This window comes from Anomalospiza imberbis, chromosome 3 (assembly GCF_031753505.1).
Source record: "Anomalospiza imberbis isolate Cuckoo-Finch-1a 21T00152 chromosome 3, ASM3175350v1, whole genome shotgun sequence".
Lineage (NCBI taxonomy): Eukaryota > Metazoa > Chordata > Aves > Passeriformes > Viduidae > Anomalospiza > Anomalospiza imberbis.
The window spans coordinates 76,022,101-76,042,463 of NC_089683.1; the positions used below are offsets into that span (position 1 = coordinate 76,022,101).

At 37.1% G+C, this 20,363-nt stretch overlaps 1 long non-coding RNA gene across 1 annotated transcript; it reads left to right on the forward strand.

The window, feature by feature from the left end:
- Positions 1–1,198: 1,198 nt before the first annotated feature.
- Positions 1,199–12,148, forward strand: LOC137469949 (uncharacterized). The gene is made up of 4 exons (XR_010996820.1): positions 1,199–1,353; positions 6,944–7,042; positions 11,122–11,229; positions 12,033–12,148. It is a non-coding gene; the product is annotated as an uncharacterized lncRNA (long non-coding RNA).
- The last annotated feature ends 8,215 nt before the right edge of the window (positions 12,149–20,363 follow it).

Consider the following 20,363-nt stretch of genomic DNA (forward strand, 5'->3'; position numbering starts at 1 on the left):
GTGGAAAAGCTGCATCCCGCTCCCAACTTCGCACGGACGCAAATGGCCTCGAGCATGTCGAGGAGTGGGATGAAATAGGGGTGGGACAGGGCAGACTGGGAGTCCTCCCGCCCAATGGATACAGACATCGTGGTGATGACGTGTACTACAGCGACCAATGGGAACACGGCAGGGGCGGACACGGGGCTTTGGGGTGAATTGGACTGCGAAAATGGGGAGACAGGCACGGAAACTGCAGGAGTAGGGGAAAACCTGGGAGGTGCACGAGGGTACACAGAACCGGAAAAGTAACAAAGAAAAACCCCATAATTTGAACCCAAATCCAGGATGCAACAGTTTTTTCTTCATGAAATCACAAAAAAGTTGATTTGAAAAGAGAAACAAGTGCCCGTTAAAACTTAAAGCCCAAGAAATGTGGTGACCTTAATTCAATGATGGTTGATTTTTAATTGTGTGTGTTAACCTCATACCCCTGTGGAATTTGCCTTGAGTGACTAAGCTCTTTGCATGCCATGCTCTTTACTGACTTTCTCAGTTTCCTCTTGTTGTCTACTGGCAAAGCTATGCCCCTGAAATACTGCCTGGAACAAAGGTTAAACCATAATATAATCTCCCCCAAGTAAGGAGGAATCTGATGAGGCTGCTCAAAAAGCAGAGGTGGGTTTTTTTTCACTTACACAGGAAAGAAACCTTGTCTTTGGTCCTTCCATAGATGTGTGAGTGCTGCTTGCATATTTCTGAGGAGAGCATCTTTGGCAGGACTGCCTCCTACCTCCTGCCAAACCCCAGGGAGAATCAGTGTAGCTTCCTACACAGGAGGTGAGAACTTTGCATCTGCATGGTCACCTGTGTGCATGATGGGCAAAGGGCACGTGCCAATTCACCCATGTATTAACAAAAACAGCTAATTTGTCTTGCATTACAAAACTGATTCACCTTTAAAGGCTGCTTGGAAAGCCCCTAGGTAACCTTTCAGAAAATAAATGGTTGATCAAAGAAAAACTTTTGGGATTCATATAGTCCTTAATTTTCAATGAGGGGTCAGTCTGGCAATCACCTTGCGTCTTCTGAAGAATTTTGTAAAGTTGAATGGAAATATTTTATTTTTCTAAAAAAGTTCTGAGGAAAATTAAAAATTGCTTGATTTGGAGATATATGTATTTTGTAAGTGATCCTTTTCCCAACTCTCCTTACAACAGAAAGGAAGCTCTTTCAAAATATGATGGCAATTCTCAGCCATAAGAACAGCAATCTTCCAGCAGTTAATAGGCTCTAATGTTTCCACTGAATGCTCCAGGACCTAGATGTGCTTCTACTTGCCTGGTTTTCTGTCAGTGGAATGCAAACTGGGAGGTGGGTTATACCAGAGTTTTATTCTGCAGAGGGGAAATATATCCAGTCCTATTGGCTCTAAACTCCCACAAAAACTCAGTAATCTTAAGTTGTTCTTAAGACTCCAGGTTATTTGACTTATGAAGTTAAAGACACGGTTTCTTTAGTAACCTGTCAGTTTTGAGAAAGCTGCATGCTTCCTGTGGCATGTGGCGATCTTTCATTAAAAATGCTGTGTTGCTAGAAGAGCTTTGCCTGTGGGTTATAGCTGAAGTGCAAAGAAGTTGCCATGTCTGATCTGGCACTTGTAGATTGGTTCACTGACTTTTTTTAAGGGGCTTGGAATTTTAAGTGATCAGAACAAAGCTTAGGTAATATCAAGTAATTAAAAAACAAGCAAACAACAACCCTGAAACATCTCCATGCATCAACATTTTTATTGGCTTGCTTGCAATATTTGATTTCAAATTCTGCTGTTTGCTCCCAGAAACAGCTGATACCATCTGTAGAGATGGAAGAGATGTCAGCATTCTGTGCCCTCAGGATGCACTCTATGCATTCTAACAAGTCCATAAAGAGTGTAATAAAAAACCTTGAGGTATTCATTGTGTTTTACCTGATGAGAAGTTACATAGAAATGACGTCTGTAAAACCCTTGTCTTTCATCAACTAATGGATTTATGGTAGTCCCATAAGCATTCCAGGTTAAAAGTATGATGCACATGCATAGTGCACAGTTTTCAAATGTTCTTGAACTGATTAATATCAGTGGATAATAACATACATTACAGCACTTCTACTCCAAGAGAGCAATGGCAAAGTTAACTTACTATACCATCCTGTGAGACTTTTCCAGCTCAGCTGGAACTGAGTTTGGTGCCAAGTCCTTTCTCCACTGACTGCATTTGGTTTGCTTCACAGTAATTTACTGCAATTGTTTTGCTTTATTATAACCTTTGTTCTCTGCAAATAGTGTCCATAGGGAAACCATATGAAACCATAGGAATATCCAGAAACCTGCTCTCTGATACTGAATTTGTCTTCTGTCATCTTTCTGCTTTCTTTTATCTGGAGCCTAAATCCAGCCTTGGTTAAGGGTTACAAGTTTTATCTCATACCCCTGCACTTGGATGTGAATGGGTTGTTGAGCTGCCTTTTTAGCAATTTGCATCATGCCAGGCAGCACTTCAAGCTAGACTTTAGAAGATGTGTGAAGGAGCTATTTAATAAAGTAGTTCCTTGATAATGGGCTTTTACTAGAACCTGCCAACACAATTCTTTCAGAAAAGCCTGAAAGGAAACTTATGTAAATTCCAGTGTATTCATTCAGCTTAAAATTTCTCTTGTTTTGCCCTAACTTCTCCAACCTGTGTGCATTGACATTGTCTTTCATCTTCATTTTCTGTGCTGTAAGTGGTCAAATATAGAAAACAATCCAGACTGTAGGTCTTCATGGTCACCTTGCCCCCTGCTTTTTAGCTTTATGTGATCCCTGGGTTTCTATATGTGTTGTGAGAGTGCTGTTATAATTATTAGTCCCTGGTAGAAGGATCTTATGAAATGCAAATCAGCTACACAGACACGAAACTTCAATGTTAAAAAATGGGAGGGTATGAAAATGTACATTGCTCCTTCACCCCTCATCATATAGCTTTCTGCCATAATACTGTCCTCAAGAAAAGTGTCTACACATTGGCCTCCATCAGCACTGGCTCTACTCAGTCTTACACTGTTTTAATCACTTTTACCTGTTGAGAGTTCCACTTGTTAGTAGCTTACTCAGTTCCATTTTTAACAGGACTTTCACCCTCATGAACAAAGCAGTGATTACAGAGAAGCATAGAAATATTAAGATGACTTTTTCAACATTGTTTGGAATTACACTGTTGATCTGCTGTTATGCAGTGGGACAGAAGAGGCCTCTGCAGAGGTTATTGCAAGGTTGTCACTTGTTGGGGTTTTTTCCCTCCTCCTTGATGGCTCTGATATTTGTCTCAGAGTGAATTGTCAGCTGATACACAGAGTTCTATAAAAACACTGTAAAGAAGCTCTTACCACTACATACTGTTCTAAGTAAAGGCTGTTTTTTTTACAGAGGGCACCTATTTAAGGTGGGCCATAAAATTGCCAAGAGTTATAAATCTCTGGAGTTAGTACTGTAGAACCATTAATCTCCAGAGAGCCAGCAATATCTGTAATGGGCATAGCCATATTCCATAGCGACTGCATGCAACATTATACGTGAGATAAGCAGCCACTTCTAGCATGGTTCAGACAACAATTTACTTTGTAAAGCCCACCCAGCTTCACCCGTGTTCTTATACAAACAGAATCAATAACCTCATTGGAATTTAGATTAGAACATAACCAGATGTGAGCCTGCAGGTAACTAAACTCATCAACTCCAGCCCAGTCAGATAAACATAGACTGCATCTTTTAGAGACAAATATGACTGTCTCAATCTCTGTCAATTCCAATAATGTTGTTTTAGTGACTCACTTGTCATTTTTTCTGTCATCATGCTCTATGGCGTGAGCAGCCAGAGGGGAAAAGAAATTGCTGCATTTCATTGAAGCTTACTGTTCATCCCTTGTTTAGTCTAAAACAGGTAGTTTACAGTGTAAAAAACATGATGCCTCACTTATAGTATTTCACAGCACCTTTTTATTCAGGCTGAGTTGTGGGACACCTGTAATGATGGGTGGTTTTTAACTGGGAATCCACAAAAATCCTGGGGAAATAACTGACAGCAACAATTGTGTACAAACATATAATATGGATTATTAAATGAGTCAGCTTTAGAAAAGCTATTTCAGGTTTTTGCTGCATGCTTAGTTTTCAGTGGTTTTCTCCCCACTTCTTGCCCTATTGTCCATATGTCTGAAATCAAGCACCTGTATCTTGGCAGGATCACAGCTCTACCTTTTTTTTCACTGGGCTGTTCTCATGTTTCTCTTTAAATATATTGTCATCACCTTGGGAATGAGCTGAAATCATAAAGCAGTCTTGATGTTCCTTTTGCTGATAACCCCATTAGAAGTTCCGACTGCCCTGCTGCTTGAAAAAAAAAGATATTTGGCTTTTTTTATAGTCCCTGAGAGAGCATCATGGATCATACACTAATGCTTAACAGAACAAAAACCTAGATGATGGCAACATTGAAAAAAACACCCCAAACACAGTGGAGCTATTTAGTGAATTCTTCAAAAAGCCAACAAAGAGGGGAAGGACTCACCTGGCTGGTGACTCCATAGACCATCCCATGTTCCTCGACATTTGTGTTGCATACCTCTGCCCTGATACACCACATGCTGGCTGTTAACAGAAGCTGGGGCATATTCTAGTGTGCCAAATTCTGTGCTGTAGCCGACAGAAAAGAACAGAACATTCCTGCCAAGGACTGGTTTCCACTGGGCTGAGTACACGATTCATGATGCATACCTGCCTTCTGCATAACACCACAAGATGCAATTTTCAGGCAATTTCTTCTCTACCCATCAGTCCTCATTGTAATCAACTGAAAAAGAAAGAATCTTAAAATGTTGTTGAGATGGGAAAAGAGATATGGTTTTACTGTTTCAAACAGAGTCACTAAAGAAAAATCCTTCTGAAAATCCCCCAGTTTTCATAAACTAGGAATATCATGAGAGACTGGGACTGACTTTGCCAGGTGGGGGAATCTGCTCCTATAGTTGCAGTTGAAAACTCTAGTGAGAAATATGTACAGCCTAATTATGAATGTTCTGCTAAAATGAAAAAAATAAACTTATAAAACTTACATCTGCATTAGGACACTTTTAATTACAAGGTCTTTTTGTGTTTGAAAGAACTTGCTGCAGATGTTGCATTATATAATAGAAAGAAAGAAAATCCCAACAAAATCCAGGAAGCAGGGAAACATTCACAACAGGTCAGGTATTTCTACCAAGCAAATTATTTTTGTTAATCAAATAAATAAACAGCAGAGAGAAGTTGGACAATGGACAATACTTGACCATTACCAATGAATATTATCATTGCCTCAGCACTGTGCTGGTCCATGAGGAATTTGCAATGTCTCCTAACTCTAATTAACAATCCTCTAACTCAAGCCTCTTTGCTGCTTGTAAGAAAACTTGTAGGTTTTTTTTTAATGTAATTTTTATAGTCTTTAAGATTAAAACTATGTTTCTAATAAATGTCAAAGTGTATTCTTGCCAGCAAGGAATGAATTCATGCTCTCTGAATACTGCAATGTGAAAATACCATTGTAATGTTGTGATGGGGAAAACTTTATTTTAATTATGTTTTTAAGAGGTCTAAGTTGAGTCTGATTGGGATGTTTAGCACTAGGTAAAATCCAGTTTTTGTTAATGATGTCTTTTGCAATAAATACCTATGTACTTTAACATATTTTCCTTCTGTACAAAGGGAAAAATAAATTCGACTTCATTTTTGTTCCATATTGTGCTGCCCTGTTTTTGGTGGTTGGACCCTCTCTCTGTTCTTTGTTTCATGTTTTCAGGTGTATATATAGTAGATAGATGAGGTTGTGATTACAACATGTGTTCCATTGGATTGGCTATTTCTTTCAAGCAGGTTGCATTTCATGACTGGTTTTTCCCACCCTCATAACCAATAGAAGGCAACAACCACACTCCTCAGTCTGTGTGATAAGTTAATATGAAAAAGTTCACTTACATTTTCTGTATCTTCATATGTAAGTGAGCTCTGATTCCACATTCCAAGCTTACATAAAGAGTGATAGTGACTTTAGTTTTATGTCAGATAACATCCCTCTGTCTGGATGGCCTTCCCATCTTCAGGGTGACTACACAGTTTTAAAACTTGAATAGAATTTAGTATGTGTTTTTAAGAAGTGGTAAAGATCAAAAGAAATTAAAATGTCAATTTCCACCAACATCATCTACTGCAACATTTTTTTGTATGAGGGTTGTGCTTTTCCTTAATATTTTGTAACTTTACATTCTTGTTTGTGAAGTTATTTTGCAGAAAGGCAAATTTTCATCTTGTGTAAGAACTAGTCTCTCAGAAACAGGAAATGGAAAATATACAATTTTTTTGTTAGGACAATGAAAAAAAAATTGTAGGGGGTTGTGGGTTTTGTTGTTCTTTATTTTTTGATGGGTTTTTTGATTTGTTTTTTTTTTTTCTTTATTTCCTGTGCTTATATAGACACTAAAAGTCTGAAATGAGAAAAGAAAATTAAAAACATTAATTTTTTGAATCTGTGGCTAAGAAGGAATGAAAAGCAACCCATAACGCTTTTTGAACAAATAAGGTCATCTTTATCCTCCCATTTAGCTTTCTTCTCTACAATGCTGCTATTTTTCCCCTGTATTCAACTTTGCTCTTTCATCCATTACTGCTCCTAGTTCAAAACCATTTCTTTAAAACATAAACATAATACCAGTAGAGATGAAAAGTCTTCTATAATAATTCCATTTGCCTGGAGGTGATTACAACTAGCAACAAGGAATGAAAAGGGAAAGCAGATGAAAAGGCAAACAGTTGCCACGACATAGCGAATGATTGTGAGAGAGACCATAAATTAGTATGTTCCCCTAAATAAGGTTCTATATGAATATGATTCTTGGAATATCCTTACAGGGTTTTTACTCATTCTTTTGGTGAACATATGAGACAGTGTTGCACTGTCTTTGGCAGAAAATTGGAGGCTCAGGTACAATTTGAACATACATCATGGTGGTAAGTAGATACCACTGGTTACTAACAGAAAAAACCTATCCAAAACATCTAATAGTTCCCCTTCTACTCAGAGGTTATTATTAATATACATGAATCTCATCTGTCTGGAGAATGCAACTTAAGTTTCCTAGGTCCTATTACAGTTTTTCTTGAGTTTCTTCTTCATTTGTTTTCCCTTACTAGTAGACTTTTTGCCTTCTCTTTTTGTGAGTACCCTTGTTCTGTTTCTTGACTTTTCTGGTCTCTTCCTGCACAAATCTGGAATCTAGAACTGGCTTCCAAAACCCTTCTAAGTCTTACAAGTAACAACCTTTGCATTTTAACGTTGTTGTGCTTTATATGAGTCAAAATCAATAATCCACTTTAGCTTTTCTAACTCTTAATTTCTTCTTTGCCATATCTAGAGTATTGCATTATGTAATGAATTGATTGGTGTTCTGTGGCCCAACCAGACAGGGGGAATGGCAGCATTTTCAGTCACGAAAAGCTCTGTTGCTGGAGGTCTGCATGTACATCTCCTCAGACAACAGGCAGAGAAATTCTAAATAGTGGCATTATATGGGTACTATATATTACACATACATGTGTATTCAGAAGACACTTTTTTAATCCCCATCTGAAATATTCTTATTGGCTTTGCTTTTAATTAGCACTGAAATGCAATTACTGAATTCATAAATCTCAAAGTATATTTAGTTTTCCAGTTACCAGCACTCACCTCTATTAAGACATATGAAAATAATAACCTTGAAAACTGCTACTTTATACAGACAAATGTATCACAGGGATTTTTCTTGTAGTTCACATGGTATCTAAATTATTAACATTCCTGATGAGGCTCACAGAAATTCTTTCAGTAAGTTGCTATGATATTAACCTTTTGTGTAATACAAAGAATTGTATTAATTATATAATTAGGTTTAAATGAAACTATTTTTAATTTCTTTGTTTCTAATTTGATGTTGCTGTACTCCAGCTTTGAACTGTAGAAACGGTGAAATGTGTTTGTGACCACAGTTCTGACTCTACAAACAAAACAGACAAACCCACCTTTTAAGATGTGAACGTATTTTCCTCCTGTGGACAAGAGTTCTCCTCCCTCTCTGTCCTTTTGTCTTTTGTAATGACACGTAGAAATACTTATTTTAGAACAGTGGGTATGATAACAGTCATTTCAGGAATTTCATATCCAACTGACTCCTACTTTAGGTCTCTCTATACATGTGGTCAAAGGATATTTTACTTTTATTTCTAAGTGAAGAAAGGATGATTAGCACAGTGCTCTGCATGTCACAATGTCCCTGGATTCTTGGCTTTGTGCTAACTTGAAAAACAGCTGCACAATCTCCTGGGATAAAAGATTACAGAGAATTGTGGAAGGCAAAGATGCCACACTGGCTTGAAAGTCTTGACCCTCAGATCACTGGTGGATGAGAGTTTATTCTGGACCTGAAATACTTATGTGCCTCTGACGTTTCCTGGGCTTATGCTACTGACCACTGCCTGAAAGAGGTCAGTGGCCTAACTGACCCTTTGCTATGACCCAGTGTGCTCATTGTGTCTAACAAAGTGTCTGGTATAGAAACCAAGTCCTTCAAACACCAGCTAAGGTATTTCTGTGTGGCACTGAGCCAAGTAAAGAGGCGTTAAATTAATCACTCAGCTTTCTAAATCAGGTCACAGGAGGTTGCATCACGTGAGGTGTAATAATGAGAAGAGACCTCTCTTGCTTGTGGGTCCACTTTGTCCTTCAGTGAGGTGCAAGTGAAAGGCAATCTTTTTATGAAACTTAATCCTAAAACAAAGAATTTTTGGTCTTTGTCCCATGCTGTCTGGCATCTGGCACAATTCTGCTTGTGGAGCAGGTTTAGAAAATAAAACAAATATTTGAAGTTTGAAGTTTTCTTCATGTTTTTTGATGAGTTTGGGTGTATTTTAGTTTTATTCATTTTCTTATGCTATTGCCAATTATATCCATATTCTTTAGAGATGTGTGTGAACCGGCATATTAAAATTTGTGAAACATTTAGTATCTCAGCTGTGTGAGAGACTAAAAACAAGGAAGGATGGATGATTTCCAGGTTGCCTAGGGTATCCAGGCTCCTTAGAGGCCAGTGTACTGTCCTAGTTTTTATATGCAATTTCTATTGACTTCTGCCTCAGAAAGAATGGGAATATATAGCCCAGGACTTGAAACAGAATGCCCAGAAGGAATCTTTAGTAAAATATTTTATTATTCTCTATATCAATTTGTACTAAAATTGTTTGATTTTATTTCCTAATATTAAGAAAATTACTTCTTCTTAGTAACATGGCAGCAATTATTTCCTAGGTCTCTCAAACTCACAATTCATTTAACAGCATTTTTTTGGACATAACTGATAGAGAGATGTCAAAGAATAAGCACTTATTGGTTATGCAACCTGCAGTGATGATTTTTATTCTGGAAGCCCTTAGTGATGACCTGCCCTTAAGTGTAATTTTTCACAGTTTTGCAAAGATTTTACTAGTAGGCCTGGAATTTTCATTTCTTCCACTATATTTTTGAAATACATAAAGCAAATTTAAAATTAAAAAGGTTCAATACATGAAAAATGAATCTTGTTTGTTTTTAGAGAATGAACTTTAAAGAAAAATCATTCAATTATAAAGTGATAGAAAACACTTTTGTAATTGTTTGGGAAACTGAACTACCTCTCCACTTCATGTCCGAAAGATTTTCTTGTTTGAGTCAGATACTATTCTTATCTAGCCACATCTAACAGTCCAAAAGAGAAAAGAACCCTTATTTCCTTGGTGGAAGACTCTGAATGGCAGGTAACAAAAACTCCAGACACACTGGACTTCTGCCTTGACCATAGTTTTTTCCATGCATCTGCTCCTTCTGCTTGGCAGAAGCATCTAGAACCCATGGTACAGGATCTCAGGAGAGTAGTTCTCCAATAATCTTCCCATTGTCCAGTCATCTGGTGAGCAAGGAGACCTTTCCTGATAAGGAGAGAGGAATTGCAGGATTTCTTTGGCCAGAGGTTTTCTGTCCAAAACAGAGAAAGGTCAGATACTCAAGGTAAAATCAGCATTCCTGAGGGCAGCAGCAGAAGGTCGTAATCAAGGAGAAACCTTTGGCTTGAGACCACCACTTTCAATTTAAAAATGTGCTGAAATTCTCTATTAATTATTAATACAGAAAAAATATTTCACTTTTTTACATCTAAGCAAGGATGAGGGAAGAAGAATTCATAGACTTTAACTCAGTATTGATTCCTCACAGTTTGCCCTAAATTAGGTATTCTGTGGGAGTGTTATATTAAAGACTATTCTCAAAGTGAACTATAGATTAGGAACATGCTAAGCAAGTGAATGATTATTTCTCAAAATTAGCCTTTGTTTTGATGCTTCTAGCCCCTCCTTGAAAAGATGTAAAAAGAAACACATAAAAAAAAAAAAATCCTTCTGCCTCCTAAGAAACAGATGCTATGTACGCAGGGTTAGAATGCCATAGGTACAGCTAACTTGCTAGTACACACGGCTGCTTATAAATACTTGGGAAAAAAACCCAAACCTGGTAGGTGAGTTCAAATTGCTTACAGAATAAACTTGGAATCACTTGCAATGAGGTGTAGCAGTCTTAAGTGTGTATAACACTAAGTAGCAGGATAAGGGGCTGATTATTCTCCACAGGTAGAGATAATCGTGTAAGACACAAGAATTAATAAAAGCATAAGAAATTTTCAAAGCACTGCTCTCCACTGAAGGAGCCAATGCACACTTTATTGACCTAGTATAGCTATTAACACCTGTTTGTTTTTTTTTTTTTTTTTTTTTTCAGTGAGAATGAACTCAAAGCAATTGCAAGAATGTTTCTACAAGCCCTTTAGTTGGAAATTAGACAGAAAAGTGAGTACCTTCTGAGGAACACGGAGTTAAGATTCAATGGTCTGAACAAAATCTGTCTGAAAAGTTAAATAGAGAAATTGTGTGTCCATTAATCTTTGGCTGTCATGAGAACCAAGATAAATAATGGCTTTAGTTTGAGCCATTTCCTTAGGTTTGTTATCTAGTTTTCCTCCCTGTTTCAGGGCACGTGATAAAATGTCATGAAGGTCATGGAAACCATGATTATGTGCAATGCACTGGAAAACCAGAGGTCTTTGTGGGAACTTCCAATGTTCCTGATTGTTGGCAGGGTACCTGCCAATTTTATTTGGGATATAATGAATTATAGAGAAGAAATAAACAGGACTGTCAAAGGGGACTGAAGATGCTGCAACAAGTTCTGCAACCCACATGAGATGAAGTGAAAATATTATTACACTTTGTGTTAAAGTTACTGTTACTATTAGATGTACAAAAATGAAGAGGTACTGTATATAAAAAAAAAAAAGCTACTTCATACAGTTAAAGAAGATTAAACTGCTTTAAAAGGTTTTATGATGCAAAGTTTTTGCAATCATCTGAGTTAGGAAAGGCATGCTCTTGATATAATATTTAATTTTACATAGTTGCCAGCATGAGGCAAGGTTAATTCATTGTTCCAGTAGCGTAAAACAGCTGACAGCAGCCAGATATATAATTCCATGTCTGTTAAAGGAAAATTAATATCTTCACTGCATAATTGTTGATACTTAAGAGATAACAGAGATCCCCATTTGTCTGCTTAGAAAAGAACAATAGGTATTCTTCCTCTTGAGTCTTGGAGTTGATTATACAGTATGATTTCCAATTCAATTGTTCAGTGCTGGTATTGATTGCGAAACGGAGGCTATTTTTGTAGAAGTAAATCTCTTTGGCTGAAAAAGGAAAAAAAAAGGCGACCTGTTACTGGCTACTGGCTTAAACAAGAAATCATCACTATGAACAAAATGTAACCAAAAACTCATATTAATGTGTTACTGCAACACTGAAAAACATGTCAGGTTTTCAGGTTTGGAAATGATGCTGACTAGCTGGATTTTTTAGCTTTATGAGCTTTATTTTTTCTGTTTCTCAGAAATTACTGTCTGCTGAATTTTTACAAGGCTTCAAAACTGTGGAAAATTGCCAATAGATGTGGAAGTAGGGTTGCTACATAAAATTGGAGACCAAGGTAATTGCCTATGGTCTTTGAGCAGATAGGTTTTGAAAAAACACAGAGGTGTCTCACTGATCCCTGAAATACTGTAGGGCTTGTATCTTCTAGATGATTGTCTTGCACTTCCAGGAAGTCAGTCTTTGTCTAGCAAGAAAAGACAACTAGTCAAGAATTCTGTCTCTAAAAAACTACCACTGCCTTGGTAGAATGGAACTGCTACATTTGGAATGGCACTTTTATGTAATCTCTTGCAGCTAGCAAGAAATTCTATAATGCCATTAATTATTCTATATTGCCATTAATTATTCTATAATGCCATCTTATTGTTTGTATTTATTGTTCTTGAATAATTTGTAACCAATTATTTTTCCAGGCTTTTTTAAATCTATTGAATGTATCAACAATACCTAAACAAAGTTTGTGTAAGTGCCCCAGATTGAATACAGGGAGAACTAGCAGCATTTCAAAATATCGTCTGAGGAGGCTCAAGATTAATGTATTGTTGGTCTAATAAGGGTGAAAGACATGTATAGATCTTATTATTTTTAAGCTGCACAAGGTCAACAATTCTTTCTCTAAAACTTCAGCAAAAAGGCAGTATGAGATAAAGACAATAAACTGTTGGGATTTCTGCCTGTCTTGGCATCTATCTCAAGATTTCCTCATTCTTTTAAATGGAGTGCTAATTGAAGCCGGTTGTTTTGAAGACATATAATTTTGTTGCAGAATTGGGTGGTGTGGAGTCACAAAGAGCTCTGACTTCTATTGTTTCAGCCTTGCTGTAACAGGATTTTGGCAGTGGGTGAAAAATGTGCAGGCTTCTTCAGAAATAGGTTATAGTGATACTATTCAGAGCTCTGAGACAGAAATAAGGTAGTGGTCTCTTACAAGAGACTGGGTCATGCAAGGAAGGATATCTGACTGTTTGAATTGTTGCAAATGGCTCTTCAGTGAGTGTAACTCACTGAACATCCCAGTTCTCCCATCATAAACATCCCAGTTCTCAAGGAGCAGTGGTTTGTTGCCTGTAGGAATGGCATGGGGTTTGTTTGCCTGTGTTGAGAATCGGCAACTTGTCCTACATCTAATCTCATCACACTGCCCATAAGGTACAAACTACTGACAGATATAATTTGACCTCGTACAAGAGTCTGTTCAGTAGTGTCTGGAATTCAGTTTCAATATGAATCACTGAGTTTTGCACTGCTTTAGATTTTTAATCTAGAAGAATTTTTATTATGCTTTAGTATATTCACAGTCTTTAATCTCCCAGGTTTGGCTAATGTTCTTCCAATGGTAATCATTATCTGTGGCTGTCTTTATGTTTCTGTATTCTAATCCCTTCATGCTTTATTTTCCCTTTCTTTCTGTGAACTTTTTTTTCTTTGCTGAATGTATTGCTTTCTTTCCCTTGGCAGCCTCTGTAAATATGTGCATTACTACTAGTTTCATCTCGATGTGTATGGGATTTATGCCTATACAGCTTACCCTCCACTTAATTTAATCACAGGTTAATTAGATTCTCCACTTAATTTGATCAAAACCTTCCTTGAGCCAAATCACTTACATTAAGAAGACTAGTGGTACTTTCTACCCTTTCGTTTGATCTATATTGATCTTTTTAAGCAGGTACTTTGGGGTAATTCAATCACTGGCTGTGGATGTTTTTCATTTAATTAATAATAAAGAACAACATCTTAATTGAGAGGAGAAAATAAATATAGAAAATATCTTCAGACATGTGAAAGACAGTAATTTTTTGGCATTTTTTCAGGGGGAACAGTTTTTCTTCTGCTTTTGCTTCTATGCTGAAGCAGTTCTTTTGTTATCAATATGGTCAATTCTCCTATGTACAATGGGGTGGGTGGGGTTGTACTAGTGGCAGTGTTAATGAATAGACAGAAATAACAGTAAGGAAATTTCGAACGTTTTTGGTACATTCCAGTGTAGCACAAGTTCACTGGTAGTCCTGATATATTGTATTTGGGTGATTACTAATAAAATATTAATTCTAAATGCCAGGAAGCAGGATGTCAATGAAATAGTTTATATATCTGTTTATATAAGAATATTATTGTTGAATGAAGTTACAGATAGCACAATTCTTTTCTGAATCATGGTGCTTGTTGTATTAAAAAAAAATCTATGCTTAATTTAATTTCTCTAGAGAGGTCATTTACAGACCTTAAAATAACCATGGAAACTGAAGGAAAACTAAATGCTCAACCTTGCCTTTTTCAGGATTTCTGACTGATAGGTGGCAACCCTCAAGTATCACACTGTAGATTACGTATTTTAATGAGCATTTGTTCACATTACTACTGCCGCTGGTTTCAGGAAGAGTATTTGCATTATTTCTTATAAGTTTGTGTTGTCCAATCTGTCTCAGAAAAATGTGCTCAGATATTATGAGTATTATGAGATAGTTGTGAAATACATCTGCTTGAGCTAGAATTTCAGAGGCATGTGGTTAGCATGTTAACACCACCACTGACGTAGAAATTCCAGTTCTCCAGATGAATGTGTTGTTCTCTCCTTATCAGAAACTAAACCAATACCTGAGTCTATTTCAGCAGTTTCTTAAAGGTTGTAATTCCTAAACCAATACTGCTACCTACCATACTGGTGAAAGTAAGACAGAATTCACATAAATTATGAATATTTGAAATCTGGCTGGGGAGAATGACAAAAAAAAGGTTAATTTCATCTAATTTTATCCATCAAAAAATCAGGTGTCTAGTCACCTATTCTCCTCTAAAGCTTGTGTGCTCCCAAGTGCACTTGGTTTTATTTTTTTATGTGGGATTCTTTCTCTTTGTTGATGTTACAGGAATCTTCTATTTCTAGCTTTAATAAGCCATTAAACTGTGAGACAGCTGAAATCGGGTGACGAGAATTTCATCCGTCTTACCAGTTGTTAATACCAAGAACAATTGCAGCCTGTATTTAAAAATATTTTAAAAGATCTTGAAGATCTCTTTAATGTGGATGTTATGCTTCTTCTTTAATGTTGATGAATTGCACTTTCTTACAAATATCCCAAAACACGCAAGTCTCATGAGTCATGTATAAGTGATCAGAAATAAGAGCAGAGATAACTAACAGATTTTAATTCTTGAAATCAAGATTTCATTAATGGTTTTTAATATTTAGGACTAAACTAGATTAAAATGAAGTTACCTTCTGTGTTTACTTACCTTAATGTTTATAAATGGACTCTTTAGACTGAAAGAAATGTAGCTTTCCCACAAGTCCCACTTGGTACTCCGGTAAATTCAAGTATTTCTCAATATGAGCTCCAAAGTTCCATAGGTGAAAATAAAATTATTTTTAAATCATTATATACAAATTCAGAGATTACTCAGAGTAACAGCCATAGGTTACTGAAGCTTTTAACAAGTATATATGATGGATTTATTATTTTTAAATTTTGTTTTCCTTTTTCATTTTGGTAAAACTTGTTCCAGGTCTGAAAATTCTTGTTAGCAAGAAATGGTGATCTTCATGGAGAATGATATCCTTTTCCCCTGTTTTGACTGAGTGTTTTAATTAGAGTTGTGGTTGCTCTGTGCTCCTTTTACTGTCAGTAGGTGTATATGATCATGATGGAGGGCTGATTCTTTCCACCTAACTGATGACCAGTGGAGACACCCAGGTCTCTCTCTCTGGATCTAGAGTATAACTGTGTGCTCAGTGCAGAACCCTCACTGAGATGCCAGAAGCACGTGGGACTCAGGTTGGTTTTACAGGGGCAATTTTATATGTGCATTGGCTTCTTGATTGTGATGGAATTTTTGCATGTTAAAATTGAAACTACTTTTGCCATGTCAAATGAATGAAATAACTTATTCATAACAACTACTTCTTCTGTAGAAAATATCCTCACTTTCTAATATCTGCTGACATCCTGTGACAGTGCTTAAAAAGAGGAAAGGAGGGAGAAATGCAAAATTACTGGGTTTGTGCTTTTGTTTGGGACGAAACTGAAGTAATTTTTAATAAGTACTTATTAATGCTGAAGTATGTGTGTTGCAATGGCTTCTTATGTAGCAAATGTAAGAAATATGTGACTGTGAGTGAAAGAAAAGATTTAGAATATGAGGAATTTTGGCAGATCTTGCGATTCTTTCATGTTTCTGTTGGTCCATGGCTAAGCAATGGTCCTGGATTTCAAAAGACTTTGCCATCACTTCCATTTTGTTTGAAGTCCAAACAGGTTTTGTTCTGCTGGAAATATGTTTTTGCATATATATGGAGAAAATATATGTGATTCTTATGTTAACAGCTCTGACTCAAGTGGTTTGTGATTTTCTAGTTTCTATAGAAACATTAAAGGCATTTGTAATTCTTTCATTTTTAGGTAAATGTATTCCATTTTATAACAAACCAGATGCTCAGACTGTTAACATTTTTATTTTTAACATTTCCAAAGATTATGAAAAACAGCACTGGTAATGTGTACTGAAACAAGAGGTAAATGATCATATTTCAGGCAGTACCTTTCAAACTGTTCTTCTTTTGTAATTATAAAGTTAAACTGCAAAAACCTTATGCTATCAAAAAACTCCTGTAGGTCTTGTGTATAGAAAAACAGACTAGGAAGAAAGCACTCCTGCATGGATAAGAAACAAGTTTGGTACTAAGGAGACCTGACTTATATTTCCAGTTCTACTACTATCCTTCTGGTTTTGTCAGAGCAGTTTTCTTATCTTTCATGTGCCATCTCAAAGAGTGATCTAACGTGACACTTTTACTGAAGTGCTTACTTATGTGTTGATAAAAGTGATCCCAGCAGCTACATGTGTGATCACCATCACCATCTTGCTGCCTAAATGGCCTTGTGCTGTTTTACCCAAAACACCCTCATTAAGAATACAGACCTCTGATCTGGTCAGTGGAAGAGTTTGTACTCACCAGAGGGAAGGATTAGGTTGGTGTGGGGTGCATGATCTTATACCTGGCTTCTGGCAGGAATAAGATTGAAAACTCTGAAGAGGCAGAAGGGCTGGGTGAGGAAGTTGTTATCAGCGATGCTGATGGGTCTCTCAGCAGTTGTTTCCACTCAGACAATGAGTGTGGATAAGTGTAATCCAGATAAAGTGTAATTCAATTTTTTCAAAGCAGGTGAAATTATATATAAGTTTTTTTTGACTTCTCTTCTTACTTACTACCTTTTACCATGACTGAATTATTTTTCCCCTCTCATCTTAGTTCAGAGAGGATAGCAACGAAAGGTGAGGTATCCCGGAAAACTGATATGGGATGGAGGAATTGGACAATCAGTGGCTTTCTGTTAGGTGTTGTATAGGACTGATACATGTTTCTGCAGCTGAGTCTATGTAAGGCTAGCAAGGTCTCTTGGTTCAGTATGTCGCCAATAAAACCACTTAAATCTAAGTGAGTTTACCTTTCTTTTGGCTTCATAGCAAATTTTCATGTCAATCACAGCTCTTTATTTTGAATGAGGGCTGTCTCCCTCCTGGCCCGTCTTCTCCAACTATTACCATTCTTCATGCAGAGCAGATATAGTGACATAGCAATATTTTTCACTGTACAAGTCATTAAGGGTGTCGACAGCAATTTGAAATTTGTAAATATTCTGACAAATTGATTGCCCCCTGCCCATTTTATGCCCATAATCTGCCACGATACACCTGCCAGTGCAGACAACATTATCACTAACCCAGCATGGGCCATCATAGAGTGCTATCTGGCAGTATGTTAATAAAAGACCAGAAGAAGAACAACAAAAATGCATCTCAAAATTACAACTATAAACAACCCTCCAGTCACAATAAAAAATGTTGCCACTAGGAAATTAAAAATTGTACACCACAGTGATCATAGCCAATGCATCACTACTCCAATGCATGGCATAAACATAAGATTAGGACTTCTCTACAGATGAGTCAGAGTCTGAAGTGTAGCAGAGGTACTTTTTTCTCAGAAATGTAAAACAAATGCAAATGTGCAATATTCTTTACAGATTTTGAGTTTTCTCCTCATGTTTTGTTTTATATTTTCAAGTTTGCTTTGGAAGAATTTCACTCTAATGAATGCGCAGAAAGACAAATTTAAAAATAAAGTGATATTATTATTAGGTACATTCTTGGTGCTTTGAGTAAAGAGAAAGCAGAGCAGATGCTGTTTGATATAATCAAAACAAATTACAATCTTAAAAGATCATAAACATACACTGTGTTTTGGTATTATTCCATTATCTCAGTGTTGGAAAAATATATTAAGTGAAATCTTGAATAGTTAACATCTAAAGTACTATGAATAATACAATATTTGCCCTGGATGTTTACATGTTTAGGTAATGATTTTAAACTCATTTTTAACTTCCCTTAAAACTCTTGGCAAACTGAGATCTTCCATCCTGTTTTGTACAGTGGGGGAATTGAAGTTCCCACTTTTCCGTAAGTTGGAGAATATGCCCTTGCCTGTCCCCACAATACTCTCTCTGCTTGGAGGGTCCCCTGGCTTCCCAAATGTCTGTTGTCATTGCTGACAAGTAGTCAATGTGCTTGTTAGATTGGAGCCATGGGCTGGAACGGTGATTAGCTATTTGATTATTTAATCTCAGCCCTGTGAGAATTTTCTAGGGGAACACTGAGATTGTGTGCTTTGTGGTTTTGGGTTTTTTCTTCCTGCTTAAATCTCATGTTCTGACCAAAACAGAGGCAATGACAAATAACTCCTTCTTGCATGCTAGAACAGTAGTGACATCACTTTTGCTGCTGACAGACAGATTAATATCCTACCAGGTTATTCTTGGGCAAGAGACTGGTTTTCTGACCTCTCCATCACCCTGTGCCTTGGATGGTTCACAGTGGGGATGGCTCTTTCTCCAGACAGAGGCTGAAGTGAGCTTTTTGATGGTTCTATTTACCAGTTTTGAGGAGCTTGTGTTGAGCTTCTGTTCCCTTTCTGTAGTATTTAGGGATGGGCAGGGCTCTTGGAGCAAGGGTGAGGCTGAAATCAGCCAGTGATTTGGATGGTAAGTTATGGGCTGCCCCAATTGCTGGCAGCACAAGACTAAATGGCAGCACAAGCAAAGGTCCCAGGCCTTGGGTACAGCTGCTTAAGAGGACAGGTGGTGATTAAGTGGTGCTCATGTTCTAAAAGTGCCAGTGATTAAGTGGTGCTCATGTTCTGAAAGTGCCAGTGTTTCTGAGCCCTGGTGTTTGAGTAATATTCCTGTCTCTTCAGATTTTGGACAGTGCATGATATATTCAACATATACAATGTGAATTTGTCATAAAATTTAGCCCAGGAGCAGTTTTACAATAGGTTTTTATCACTATACATGTTGGAATACAAACTCTTACTTTACTCTGGTGGGCAGAAACTTCTAAATCTAGACCCACTGGGTTGGGTCCTGTTCAAAGGCAGCGTTATGAGGCATTTTCTGCTATAACATCTGTTCTGTGTTCTATGGGTGTCTGTTCAGATTTGAGTGGTTACAACAGAGTGTAGGTGTTTATTTTCATTTCAAAGGGATTCATTCTAGTAGCAGTGAAAGAAATTGAAGCAGTTGGAAATTGCCTGGACTTTGTTAGCATCTGAATCAGTGAGTCCTTAGCTTTACTGTGGAGGTATATTTCAATATATGATATCACTGCTACACTTCTCTTAAAAAGTAGTATTTTCCTATGGATAAAGCCATAGATCATAACTCAGCTATGCTGGACAGTTATTGCCAGGTTGTAATATGAATCAAACATCCTGTAATTATCATGTGGGCATTGTTTTGCCTCAAAATGATTTAAAGAAAAGTATTCTCTTTCTGGGTCAGTTATTCATTTATGAAACTACACCAGTACTATTTCACAGTACTAGAAGAGTGCCTGTGAAGACAGACTTTCTGACTGAGGAGTTCTAATCTGAATTTCCACCTCAGCTTTGGGAACTGACTTGCCAAAAAACAAGAGAAAATTGCTGTGGCTTGGCATCACAGGTGCAAGCATCAAACTGCATCAGCCAGGACCCTAGTGAGCAACAAGCAGGGAAGAACACAGGGACTGCTTCATCTTGTCTCACTTTTATCATTCATGTAGAGAAAGTGCAGGTTCCTAGCTTCCTAGTTTAGGAAGATTAGTAACATGCTTCAACTTAAGAGTGAAGAATCAGTATCTTAATCCTTGTGCTTTAATTCTTCTTTATTTCTTCGATCTGCTGTTACATATATACAGGCTGCTGGTGCACCCTCACTCTAAGTACAGTACCTAGCACAGGGAAGCTGTG